This window comes from Ovis aries, chromosome X (genome assembly GCF_016772045.2).
Source record: "Ovis aries strain OAR_USU_Benz2616 breed Rambouillet chromosome X, ARS-UI_Ramb_v3.0, whole genome shotgun sequence".
In the NCBI taxonomy this organism is placed as follows: Eukaryota; Metazoa; Chordata; class Mammalia; order Artiodactyla; family Bovidae; genus Ovis; species Ovis aries.
The window spans coordinates 73,586,175-73,600,193 of NC_056080.1; the positions used below are offsets into that span (position 1 = coordinate 73,586,175).

The 14,019-nt window shown below is 33.4% G+C and overlaps 1 pseudogene; it reads right to left on the bottom strand.

The window, feature by feature from the left end:
- Positions 1-5,052: 5,052 nt before the first annotated feature.
- Positions 5,053-5,349, bottom strand: LOC114111476 (HIG1 domain family member 1C-like; annotated as a pseudogene).
- Positions 5,350-14,019: the final 8,670 nt, after the last annotated feature.

The window sequence follows — 14,019 nt, forward strand, 5'->3', positions numbered from 1 at the left end:
ATAATCTGTTGGTTTTAAATATTTATTTATTTTTCTTCCCTGTTATGCTGCCCTCTGTGCTTCCAAGGGTCACCGCAGATTTGGCAGTGAGAGTGTTTCCTGGTGTTTGGAAACTTCTCTCTTTTAAGACTCCCTTCCCGGGACGGGACTCCCTTCCTGGGATGGAGCTCCCTCCGTACCTCCTTTGTCTCTTTTTTTGTCTTTTATATTTTTTTCTACCTATTTCTGAAGACAATGATCTGCTTTTCTGGATGCCTGATGTCCTCTGTCAGCATTCAGAAGTTGTTTTGTGGAATTTACTCAGCGTTGAAATGTTCTTTTGATGAATTTGTGAGGGAGAAAGTGGTCTCCCCATCCTATTCCTCCACGATCTTAGGACCGCCTCCCTGTTTGTAGACTTTTTGAGAGCAGCTATTCTAACCCACATGAAATGGTACCTCATTGTGGTTTTGATTTGCATTTCTATGATAATGAGTGATGATGAACATCTTTTCATGTGTTTATTAGCCATCTGTATGTCTTCTTTGGAGAAATGTCTGTTTAGTTCTTTGGCCCATTTTTTGATTGGGTCACTTATTTTTCTGGTATTGAGCTGTAGGAGTTGCTTGGATATTTTTGAGATTAATTGTTTGTCAGTTTCCTCATTTGCTATTATTTTATCCCATTCTGAAGGCTGTCATTTCATCTTGCTTATAGTTTTCATTGTACAAAAGCTTTTATGTTTAATTAGGTCTCATTTGTTTATTTTTGCTTTTATTTCCATGATTCTTACATGTTGGTAAGCTTTTATTTCCATTATTCTGGGAGGTGGGTCATAGAGGATCCTGCTATGATTTACATCAGAGAGTGTTTTGTCTATGTTTTCCTCCAGGAGTTTTATAGTTTCTGGTCTTACATTTAGATATTTAATCCATTTTTGGATTGAGTTTATTTTTGTGTATGGTGTTAGAAAGTGATCTAGTTTCATTCTCTTACAAGTGGTTGACCAGTTTTCCCAGCACCACTTGTTGAAGAGTTATTCTTTATATGCTTTTTTTTTTTTTTCTGGCTCATTTAATTAGACAAGCACCAGAGAAGTAAGGAAAAAAGCATATCATACACAGACTTTTTTTAATTTTCTGCCCTGATTGTTTTGAATAAGTACAAAATCAAGAGTCTTCTGACTTCAACCTAAAATTCATCTAATTCAGTTTTTGTGTTAACTGCCTACAAGACCCTTGTAGAAGTTTAGGGGTTTAGATTAGAAGGTTAAGTGCTATTTAAACATAATTTTTTTGCACCATGGCTAACTTCTACACTCAGTGGATACAATCTCTCTTATGTGACAGCCAAGAAGTTCTGATATGACCACATAAATAAAATATGTTAAATCATCTGCTCAGGAGGAAGTCACAAATACTAGAACTCAAAAGCCAATTTAACATGTTGGTAAGCAAAACAAAACAACAAAACTCTTCTAAAAACACTGTCCATATACCTGCAATGAAACAACTGTCATATCAAACAGACTGAGTAGGATGACTTCTACAGAGTACCTTGTGAAAACCTCAATAAGTGTAATTTTCTGAAATGGAGATCACTGTGATATTTACCCACAGTCTGGAAAAGTGAAAAATGTATAGTGCTTCTTGTGAGTTCACTTTGCTAAAATGGTCATTATTGTTTGTAACCTCATCACACTGTGCTAGTGGAATTAATTTTTAAGTGTGGTATCATTAAAGATTAATACGTAACAGGTATGAGTCCCATTGATATCTTATTTGTTTATTTTTGTCTGTGCTAGGTCTTTGTTCTCAACAGGTTTTTCTCCAGTTGTGGCGACCAGAGACTACTCTCTAGTAGCAGTGCACAGGCTTCTCATTGTGATTTCTCTTGTTGCAGAGCATGGGACCACAGGCTTCCGTAATTGCAAAATATGGGTCAATAGTTTCAGCTCCTGGGCTCTAGAGAGCAGGTTCAATAGTTGTGGCACATCTGCTTACGTTCCCGACAGCATTCAGGATCTTTTCAGATCAGGGACTGAATCCATGTCTCTTGCATTGGCAGGTGAACTCTTTATCACTGAGCAGCAGGGAATCCCCTAATTGATAATATAAGAATTCAGTGAAACAGCAGATTAAACTATCTAGAATAAGCATGGTGTTAGAGGTTTAGTCATTAAATAATTTCTGATTCTTGCAACCCATGGACTGTAGCCTACTAGGCTTCTTTGTCCATGAAATTTCCCAGGCAAGAATACTGGAGTAGGTTGTCATTTCCTTCTTCAGGGGATCTTCCCAACCCATGGATCGAACCCAGGTGTCCTGCATTGCAAGTGGTTTATTTATCAACTGAGCCACCTACTATGTAGTAAATGTTCAGTACTTCTTTTTTCTAAGATCATTTAAATTGGGACATTTTAATTTTACCCCACTATTAATAGTTATTGTAATTACTGAGTGAACAGAAATTTAGAGGCTTATTAAGCTAAGATGTAAAGAAGGAGTTACAAAATGAAAGTCAAGGCAATTCTGTTCACTTTCCAGCAACAACAGAGGCATCTTTAGCATAAATGATCCTTTTGCAGAGCTGATCCAGACTTAGTCTTCCTCAAAAGGCAAAATCCTTCCTTTTTGCTAGCCTGAGATATTCTGGGGAATTTCTAAATTAGTAAGTATTAAAATTGAATCCACCTAGAAAATTTCAGAAACCGCAGGATCCTCTGCTAGAATAGAAAGTAGACATTAGACACAGAGGAAGAAGACCTAATGAATTTACTATTTTCTATCTGGGGAAGCAAAGATTTAATACTTTTTTTTTTCTTTCCTCCATTTAAAGCTTCTTATAAACTCCAGAAGATAAGAAGGTATTCTTAATTATTTCAGCTTGGAGGACTTTGAGGGGATAGGTGTCCTTTCTATTCAAATGAAAAAATATGAGAAATTTCACCTCTGACCTTACAGGCAATACAAAATTGACCTCAATAACAATCCACAACCCAGGAAAATATAACTTAACTAAGGTTACAAATAACTTCCAGCATATCTGTTTTAACTCACTGACCTACCTATACTTTTCTTTTTATATACATGCACAGAATATGTCACATTTAAAATTAATATTTTTACACAGCTTGCATCATTCATGCAGATGCCCTAGTAAGATTAAATATATTCTTTGTGGGAGGACTTTTTTCTCTCTTATTCCTTTCATTTTCTGTGAAACATCTGTGTGTGATCCTTCTAAAAACTAGGTCTAGCTATTTAGTTAGCAAACATAAGATGAAAGTCTTCTGTGCCATATTATATATATTCATTTGCAATGTTTTTATTTGTAAAGCATGCCACATAGTAATTGATTGACTTATGTTGATTTGAGAGTAGGAAATAATGAAACTGGCCCAGTAAAGTAATTTGGGAACACAGAAATTACGGCAATAGGAACAAGTCAGAGTAGTACAGAACTTATCCCAGGGGTCCATGGCTGCTAGTCTATCATTGCTCTTCAGTAGTAATTCTTTTTTTCAGAAAAAAAAAAAATCTTGCAATCATTAATTACATTAAAAAATAATTTACTAATCATTTTTTTTTCAGACATAGAATAATTCCTATTCCTTAATGTTATCCACACAATTCTTTACCATCTGGAATTACTTCATGGCCAAGCTCAAGTCACATTTTGTTCAGAAAGCCTTCCCTGATTACTTCAACCCACATTGCCCTCTCTTCATTGAACATCCATAACACTGATCACCTAAGCCTCGTGTTTGATTTTTCATATAATATCATGCCTGTGAGATTGGCTTAGGCTGATTCATCAACAGTTCAGTATCTATTAATGCATAATTATCTCTCTTTACACACGGTATATTTACATTAAGGATAGGGTTCATATTACATGTTTCTTTGTGTCTCACAGCACATAGCCCAGGACCATGCCTGCAGTTTTCACTTAGTAAATGTGTGTTAAATGCATGTGGAATAAATGTCATGTTGTTAGATATAAGGCTTGTTTAGTTGTTTTGCTTTTTACAATCTAACATTTTAACTGATAAAAAAGGTCTTTTTTGTGATAACTTTCTAATTTCTTTTCAGGAATAATACAGGTTTAGAATCCATATTTTTAAACTACCAGAAATTATGTATTATCTACTTATTCACAAGTTTTCTAAGATTATACTAAGTAAGAAATATTGACACTGGTAACTTGAAATGCATGTTTCTGTATGTCAACTGAAACTTACTCTAAATGAGATGTATGCGACAATGTACAATGCAGTAGGTATCAACAATGAGAAAAAGACAGCTGTTTATAAACCGTTTGTCATCTATTCATTTTCTCCTGGAAATTTAGGAAAATACTATAATGGCTTATACATATCAAAGACTTGCTTATCATTGGTACTTACCATTTGTGCTCGATTATGACTAACACAATTAATCTAGTCTCGCCTACATATTACGCTAAGTATAATTTTTGTATTAGAATGGAGACAATCTATCCAAATTTTCCTATGAGTGTATAGCACAAGACAGCAAGCTACCACCTGTGATAGCTTTCTTAAAAAGTAGTCTACAGTTTCTGTACTGCATTGTGTGTGTGTGTGTGTGTGTGTGTGTTTGTGTTGACTATTTATGATTGTTGATTTGGAAGTCAACATTGTAAACAATTGAAGGCTATGAGAATTGTGGCTGAAACTTTGGCAGTATAATTTTCTACATATGGAAAATCCATTCTTTGTTAGTACTTTTCAGAAGGCTTCTTATTTTTCTGGTGTGTAACTTAATTTTTGGCGAAGGCAATGGTACCCCACTCCAATACTCTTGCCTGGAAAATCCCATGGATGGAGGAGCCTTGGTAGGCTGCAGTCCATGGGGTTGCTAAGAATTGTACACGACTGAGTGACTTCACTTTCACTTTTCACTTTCATGCATTGGAGAAGGCAATGGCGCCCCACTCCAGTATTCTTGCCTGGAGAATCCCAGGGATGAGGAACCTGGTAGGATGCTGTCTTGGGGGTCACACAGAGTTGGACAAGACTGAAGTGACTTAGCAGCAGCAGCAGCAGCAGCTTCATTTTTTGGACCCATTGAAGAATTGAGGTCTAATGTAATCCTTCTACATAGAGTAGAGAACACCTAGAGTCACAGCTCCTACAACAAATCCTTGGGCAGCAACTCTCATGTGAAAAAAGATGAGTGAACATTTTCTGATCTCTTCTGTATTTTAACTTGTAAAGACACCATAGGACACCACAGTCATAAAGCCTTCTATCCCTACAAGGACGAAGGAGGAGTCTCTAGATTTCTTGATCAGTCAGGATAACTGTCCTTCGTCCTCATCTGTTGACTACTGTTTATCTGAAGACATTTTTCTCTCTAATAACACATACCAGGTGCTACACTAGTCAATGGAAATAATCTTTCTTGTCTGCACAGGATGAATGAGGAAACCAGCAAGAGCAACTATAATCACAATCAACATGATCTGGAAGTATCTGTTTGTTATTCCTGCAACCCTCTATTTTTAACGCTCAAAATCCTGTACTGCATCCTTGTAGACTAGACTATTATATAATGACACATTTTAGATATTTTAATAAGTATACTGTTTTGGAAAAGCTTTAATGTGATATAACTTAGAGAATTCAGTGCTATGGCCAATAGTGCTGGGATGAATTTCCACAAAATAAGGACTAGGAATTCAACATGAAGGTAAAGTACAAACTGTTCTGGCATGCTTCCTTAACTGTATTTGGAACTAGCTAATTTAGAGGAAACTGCCAGAACATGGTGGAAAGCAATGTGGGTGTTACATGTAAAATAGGTGATAGAACTCTTTCCCCCCCTTTTTTTTTTTAATTCCACAAATGGGAATACACTCCTGGTTTTTATATTCTTATCTGTTTTCAGATCCTAGGGTGAGGGTGGAGTAGAACCTTGTAGGTTAAGACTCTTTATACTCTCAACTGTACACAGCCTATTAAAGTTTCCTAAATTTTCATTTCAATTTCTCTAGCCTACAGCTTATTGCTCAAACATAGTTACAATATTGTTTAATGGAAAACATACATGGAGAAAAAAAGATATTCAACCACTTCATTCATTTTAATTTTGTTTATTAATTATAAAAATCTTAATTTAAACTAAGAAGCATATATTGAAAATTTTAATCAGGGTAGTTTTTTTGGACTAAAGAAAAGACTACTTCACACAAATAAACAGCTAAGTTCAATATATGAGAGAATTTCTGAAAATAATTAATTTAAAGATAATTAATACATAGTCAGGAAAGTATGTATCACTCCATTCTCACTGCATACAGTATGTTCATCATCTTGCTATCAGGCTGGGCCAATAAAACTTATGGTTATAATTCCCTGAAATTCTAAAATTCTAATAAGTAGCATTGAAGCACAGAGGAGAAGAGAAATGTATAGCAAAATTATTTAAAATATTGCTTAAAATCTCAAGATATTTGACCTTAGTATATACCTCGTAGAATTTTTAGGTGAAATAATTGCAAGTTATTTACTATTAAAAAATATAAATAAACCAGCCAAAATGTTTTAGAGTCTAGATGCCAGAAGGCTGAGAACAAACTACTTAAAAATAATGCAGAAATAAATATTTTAATATGAAAATAAATGGAAGTATAAAAATTATTAAAATAAATAATGAGTAAAGACATACTTAGCTTAGTAAATTTCATAGAAAAGTATCCAAAAAACAACTGCTTATTGGAAAATAACATTCAAAACAAGTCAAAAATAGAAAAAGTGTTGGTGTCACCACCATATTAAAAAATCAAGAAATGTCAGTCACATAAAGATCATTGAATGCATAAGCTCAATACTTGAAACTTAGGTTAGTGACATGAAGCCTAGGTTAGTTAAATTCAGTTTTGTTGGTGATTTAATATAGAGCTACACATGCAGAAACAAGTACACATGTATCTACAAAATTGTACAAGGGTAGAGAATGAAAATAACTGATGTTAGCCAGCTTACAAATAATTAAGCAGACATTATTCACAGATTATCAAGTAATTATTGCCAAATCAGAATACTAACTATAAGTCAATTAAATATAATTATAAAGAAATATAACATGTCATCTTACACGCATACAAAGAAGAAATCAACAGACTCAAGTAAATCATAGTTAGACTGGAAGCAAAGCTTAAATTAACTAAAAATGAAGCAAACTTTGGCAGCTGAAATTGTCTATAATAAATAAATAATAGCGTGCACTTTTTCAATTTTTCAATCTTCATAGGCCTTTGCAAACCTCTCATATAATGTGATCCTCACAAGAACCCTGTTCAACCTCATCTACCTTATTTGTAAAATGGAATTAATAATCACTATACCTGGTCTACTACCTCTATAATAGAGGCCTAATAAAATGTAATAATAATAATAATAATAATATTTGTGCATGCTGTTATCCATCAGAAAATGTCCTTCATCTTTAAGACCCATCTTCTTGTAAACTGTTTTCTGACTCATCAGCCATATAAAATTTTGTGCTTCTTCTTGTCTTTCCTGTAACTGTGTGCTATTCCTTTATTATAAGACTTATCATTGCTTTATACTCATTAGGGTTTTTGTTTGTTTGTTTGTTTGTTTTGCTGTGTTTTTCTCATTAAGATATCTCTTGAGACCAGGGATTTTGTTGTACTTCATTTATATCTCCAGTAAAAGCCACAGTGATTGGCACCTGGTAGATGTTCAATATATATTTATTAAAAGGTATGGCAAAACCAATACAATATTGTAAAGTAAAAATAATAATAATAATAATAAAGAAAATGCAATGACTGTTCTCAACAACTTCAAGGATATGCTTCATTGCCTTCAGGAACTTGGAATTGTACTCAGGACAATAAAGGAGTATATTAAAAAAATATCTTTGATATTGATTGTGTTATTCATATACCTAGAGTTGCAGGGAATTTTTAAATACCTAACACTGGATTATGCTCAAGCAATGTTTATAGTGATAGTGAAAGAGACACTAAGAATCTCTGAACAAAGACCACAAAGAAGGCCCATACTTACTTTCTTAACACTCTGCTTTATCACTGAAGTAAAACGTTGTGAGGATGTACAAAGATAATGTATGGAAACACTTTAACACAATGCCTAAAGCATACAAAGAAATCAAAATCATTATGTGCAGAAAGAATGAAGATAGATAGATAGAAAGATAATAAAAAGAGAGAAGGAGGAAGATGAGGAGAGGGAGAAAAAATATGGAAGGAAGGGAAAACAACAGTTCAATCTCAGTCTGGTCTGGAGTGTCTGTTAGTTCCTTATCTGCCTTCCTCAGAGGAATTTTAAAAGTATAAGAGCACTTCTTAAATATGAAAACTCATTACGCTTACTATTATGAATGTCATTTCATTAAAGAAAGGAAGTTTGAACTGAAGATGAAGTGAAAAAAATCTTATTTCTTGTTAATCCATGCAGTGAGTGAAAAAATGCAGGTTTAGAAGGGTTAAAACTTGACAGAGGACAAAATTTGATTGCTAAAAGAAATTATCTGTACACTTATGAAAATCTTTTAAAAAATATCCTTTTGACTCTGTGGGAGAGGGCGAGTGTGGGATGATTTGGGAGAATGGCATTGAATCATGTATAATATCATATATGAAATGCATAGCCAGTCCAGGTTCAATGCATGATACTGGATGCTTGGGGCTGGTGCACTGAGATGACCCAGAGGGATGGTACGGGGAGGAAAGTGGGCGGGGATTTCAGGATGGGGAACACATGTACACCCGTGGCGGATTCATGTTGATGTATGGCAAAACCAGTACAATATTGTAAAGTAATTGCTGCTAAGTCACTTCAGTCATGTCCGACTCTGTGCAACCCCGTAGATGGCAGCCCACCAGGCTCCGCTGTCCCTGGGATTCTCCATGCAAGAACACTGGAGTGGGTTGCCATTTCCTTCTCCAATGCATGAAAGTGAAAAGTGAAAGTGAAGTCGCTCAGTCGTGTCCGACTCTTCAAGACCCCATGGACTGCAGCCTACCAGGCTTCTCTGTCCATGGGACTTTCCAGGCAAGAGTACTGGAGTGGGGTGCTAACCTCTAATTAAAACAATTAAATTTATTTAAATTAAAACAATGAAAAAAAAAAAGAACAAGAGAGTAAACCAAATATATATATATATATATTTATATATAATCTTAGAAAAACACATCAATCTCTTATGAGTGCTTTATATACTATTTGCTGAGAACTATAATCATTTAATTTAAATTTTTAGCCTTCTTTATTTTTCATATCTTCATAGGAAACATTCATTGCTGTATGAGCAAGAAAGCCTTGCTGAAGACATTCAGGATAGTCTCACTTCTGAACCGAACCCTAACTCAGCATTTTTTTCTGCATACTGCATTATATACTGCAGGCTGCAAAGAACAGAAATCTACAAAATTAAAACTGCATTCTAGTAAATACATAACAGTTCAGATGACCATTGCAAATGTTCTTCAATAGTCAGTAAAAGTAAAACAAGTACCTTTTGGTTTATGGGGCATTCATCCTTTTTCATGAAGTGCAGAACCTCAATTAGCCACTTCTCTGTGTAACTCTGTAGATGTCCAAAACAATGAAACCATTAGAATGGGCCCAGATCTTGGACTGCCATCTCCTTTCTTTTTATCTTTACTCAAAGCACTTATTAAACTAATTCAATGACCATTTACATAGTATCATTAGCTCTTTCTTAGGCTTATCTTGGTTGCCTCTGTGTGAGATACTAGAGTATATTAAGCATCCTGTGATGAAGAAGGAAGTAGTCTGAATTGCGTGAAGAAAATTGTTGAAGTTTCTGATTCATAGAGTCCTTTCACAGTCTCTTAGAGGTCTAATAATGTTTGATCCTTCTTTTGCTTTGATATGTAAATAGAGATATTGCTTTATCCTTGGGGACCCTGGAGCTCTGCCAAAGCACATGAGAGTAAGATATTCTGCAGGATAAAAGCTGAGTTGCCTAGAGCAAAGGAAAAAGCTAAGATTGTGTTTAGGGTTCATAATAAAATACCTTTGTTAGCAGTTTTTGCTTCCAATATAAATGTTTATGTATTTACTCAGCTTAGTCATCTTAGTTAGCCAATGGTTAGAAAACAAGAGTCTTGCTGCTCTTTTCTTCTGGTAATGTGTTATTAAACTTAGGCTTTGAGGATACTATTTATGTTTCCTTTGACATACTCCATAAAAATTTCTGTTATTTAAATAACATTTATCTTAGCTGGAAGTTGGAATATATTTTCAGCTATTCATTTCAGTGAAAATAAAAACTATTAAAGTGGTAAAATTGCTAATATATAGGGAGAAAAGATAATTTCCACCTAGTTGTTATGCATATCATGTTTAGAAGGAAAAGGGAGGCTGGAAACATGTTAAATTTCTGTGCTTTACTTATATTTATTTCTTATGTAATGACTTTTTTGTGGTCCTTCCTGTACATATATTATAAAGCCCATAAATTGAGAAAGTATTCTGGATATTTGTTATTTTTATATATTATAAAACCCATAAATTAAGAAACTATTCTGGAGATTCATATTTTTGCTATACATTCTGAATTGATAGCTCTTAGTCCATTCTTAATTTTGGAATGTTTAATTAGTTTTTCCTATCATATGTTGCAAATTCTAGTATTAGTGCCAACCTTTTATATGAAAGTCAACTTTATATCTAATACCCTTGCCAATTATATAGTTAAGATATAGTTTCTACTTTAACAGTCTGAAATTAGATAATTATAATTTGTAATATTTTTTTTTTTTGCAAATGGCACTCAATATGACACAAAATTAAGATCAGGATTCCTAAAATATCATTTATTTGAGAGGAAAACAAATTTGAAAAATTTTCCTTTAGGGAACAATAATAATGGCAATAGAACTACATGCATAGCTTAATTAGATGAAAATAAAACTATCTATTAATTTCTTCTTCCTCCTTTCCATCTAGCTTTCTTTCTTTCTCCCTTCCTTCCTTTGTTTCTTCTTTCCTTCCTTCCTCCCCTATTCAGTTTCCTTTTCTCATTACCATTTTACTTTATATTTCCTTTAATTCTCCATAATTATATTATTGATTCCATTTGTAGTTACCTTTTTTTCTGAATCTCATGACTTTTAAACATTCTAACAGTTAGTTGATTTACAAAAACCTGTTTGATTTCCAAAATGTCTTCATTCAAATAGTAACATTCTTATAGACTTTGCCAGCACTAAAAGTTATAAACTCATGAAGCAATAAAGATAAAAATAGCAATAGCATCTGCCTTCCCCAGTTCTATAACTATTCACTCTGACACAGGAAAGCCTCCTGTAGTAGGAAAATTGAAAAGCTCCAGCTTTTTAATTATAATTTGATGATTTCTGGGCAAAGTAAGTTTTGGTTATAACACCTGGAAGAAATAAAAAAATAAAAAATAAACTCTTTATCTTCAAACACAGACACATTACTAATATAGAAACATATTATGCAAAAGTGATTTTGTTGTTCATTTCATAAAAGAAATTTGGACTTCAAATAGAAAAATCAAGAAAAATATGTCAAATCCTCTAAAATTCCTTCCAAATAATTTGTATACAAATCTCTACTCTTTAAAATTTGTAGAGAGATATATCTTTTTAAATATTTGTAAACAAATAAAAACTAATAGAAAAATGTAGAAGCCTAAAGACAGAAAAAAAAAAAAACTCAGTTGGTTATGATTACTTTGATTTTCTTTTCCATCCTTCATTTACAAACGTTCAACTTCAGATTCACCAAAATATTAGTTGGAAAAAGAGTTGCTAGTTTATTTTCTAGGAAGAAAATATATAGAGTGCATAAAAATAGAAATCATTTAAAAAAAGCATACTCTAAGTAGCAAACCAAGAACATACAGACATTAGGAGAGTAACGTAGTTCTCCAGGGTGCAGTTTGCATCAGAAACATCTGGAAGTTTGTCTTAGTGGCTATTTTTACAGATATAACATTCTCAATGGGTTATTTTCATTTATAACTTTTTAACAAATTTATGTTGGGAATTTGTTGAATGTCACACTGCTTTAAAAACTGATATTTTAATAGTGTTAACAGGTAATTTAATTTTCATTTATATCAATCTGTGTTAGAGGCACCCACATGTTGATTTCCAAAATAAAACATTGCAACAAAACTCTATTATATGGAAAGCAACTACTTACTTTAACCAACTTAGCTGCACACACAAAAAATATTGCAGATATTTTCAAAATCAACAAAACAAACCAGTAAAGCACATGAAACAAAATTCAAATAAATAAATAAAATAAATAACTGGGCAAAAGCAGTCCTCAACTGTCAGTCACTACTATTGTTATATCTTAAAAAACAAACAAACAAACAAACAACTTGCAACCTGGCTCCAGTCACTAGAACCTGGGATAGTTTATTGTCATGAAAATGTCATAAAAACAAGGGAGGAACTTTTATGACAAAAGTAGTTGATACAGTACTGAAAATGAATAGTAAAGGAAACTTCAAAACTGAAAGCCTATTACATTTGTGACGCTTCCACAAAAAGTGAAGGTGCCTTTTAGGCAATACTCCTGGGACACTCTAAATTCCTCAAAAAATGTAACATTTCAATATTCCAATAATACTCTACATTTCTGTTTCCACCTCCCAAAATTTAATAAAGTTCTCTTTGATTGCTTTCATATTTTTCACAGTCGATTTTTCTTGTATTGAAATTTAGTTTCATCACATTTGGTTCCAAGTATACTTTTAATAATTGCTCCTTTCAGTAATTTCCAGAAGCTCCTTTTCCAAATCTTCTCAGTATACTCTTAATACTGCCAATAATGTAACTACTTAAGTAAGTTTAGTTGCTCAGTCTTGTCCGACTCTTTGCGACCCCATGGACTGTTATCTATCAGGCTTCTCCGTCCATGGGATTTTCCAGGCAAGAGTACTGGAGTGGGTTGCCATTTCCTTCTCCAGAGGATCTTCCCGACCCAGGGATCAAACCTGGGTCTCCCAAATTATAGGCAGACCCTTTACTGTCTGACCTACCAGGGAAGTCCATAATTCAATTGATTTAACAAACTCATTCAACAAAATTGTGTGGCAGATGCAATGAACATGGAAGCATCATTTAAGTACTTATTCAAAGTATTATACAAGTATTTCCAGATCTCAGGAAAGTTATCAGAATAAACTGTCCCAATTCTTCGACATGATTCCAATGTGGGATGCACAGCAATAAACACAGCTCCTCAGATTCAGTTTTATTATCTGTATAATGGAGATTGAAGTGTTTGAATATGAAAAGTGCTTTTGAAAAGCAAACATTCAGAAAATACTGGGTAAAAAAATCAATTTAAGAAGGCATAACTGGTATGCCTAAATAAAATAAAATAGACTTTTTAAAAACAGATATTCTGAACAGTGTGAGGTGATACTTCACTGTGGTTTTAACTTGAAATTCTATAGTAATTTGTGATGCTCAGCATCTTTACATGTGTCTTTTGGCCACCTATATGTCTTCTTTGGAGAACTGCCTATTTCTTCTAATCCTTTTTTTATTAGTTTTGTTTGTTTGTTTGTTTCTTGATATTGAACTGTATGAGATGTTTAGGTGCTTTGGAAATTAATTCCTTTTAAATTTCCCTTGTTTGCAAATATATTCTCCCTCTTTTAAGTTGTCTTTCCATTTCTTTTATAGCTTACTTGGCTGTGCAAAATCTTTTAAGTTTAATGAGGTTCTTTTTGCTTATTTTTGTTTTTATTTCTCTTACTTTCAGAGAGAAATTGAAAGATATTGCTGCAATTTATGTCTAAGACTCTCTTGCCTATGTTTTTCCCTACGAGTATTATAGTATCCAGTCTTACATTTAGGTATTTTATCTACTTTTAGTTTATTTTTTGTATAGTATTAAAAAATTTATAATTTAATTATTTACATGTACCTGTCTGTTTTTTTCAGCACCACTTATTGAAGAGAATGCCCTTTCTCTGTTGTATATCTTTGCCTCTTTTATGT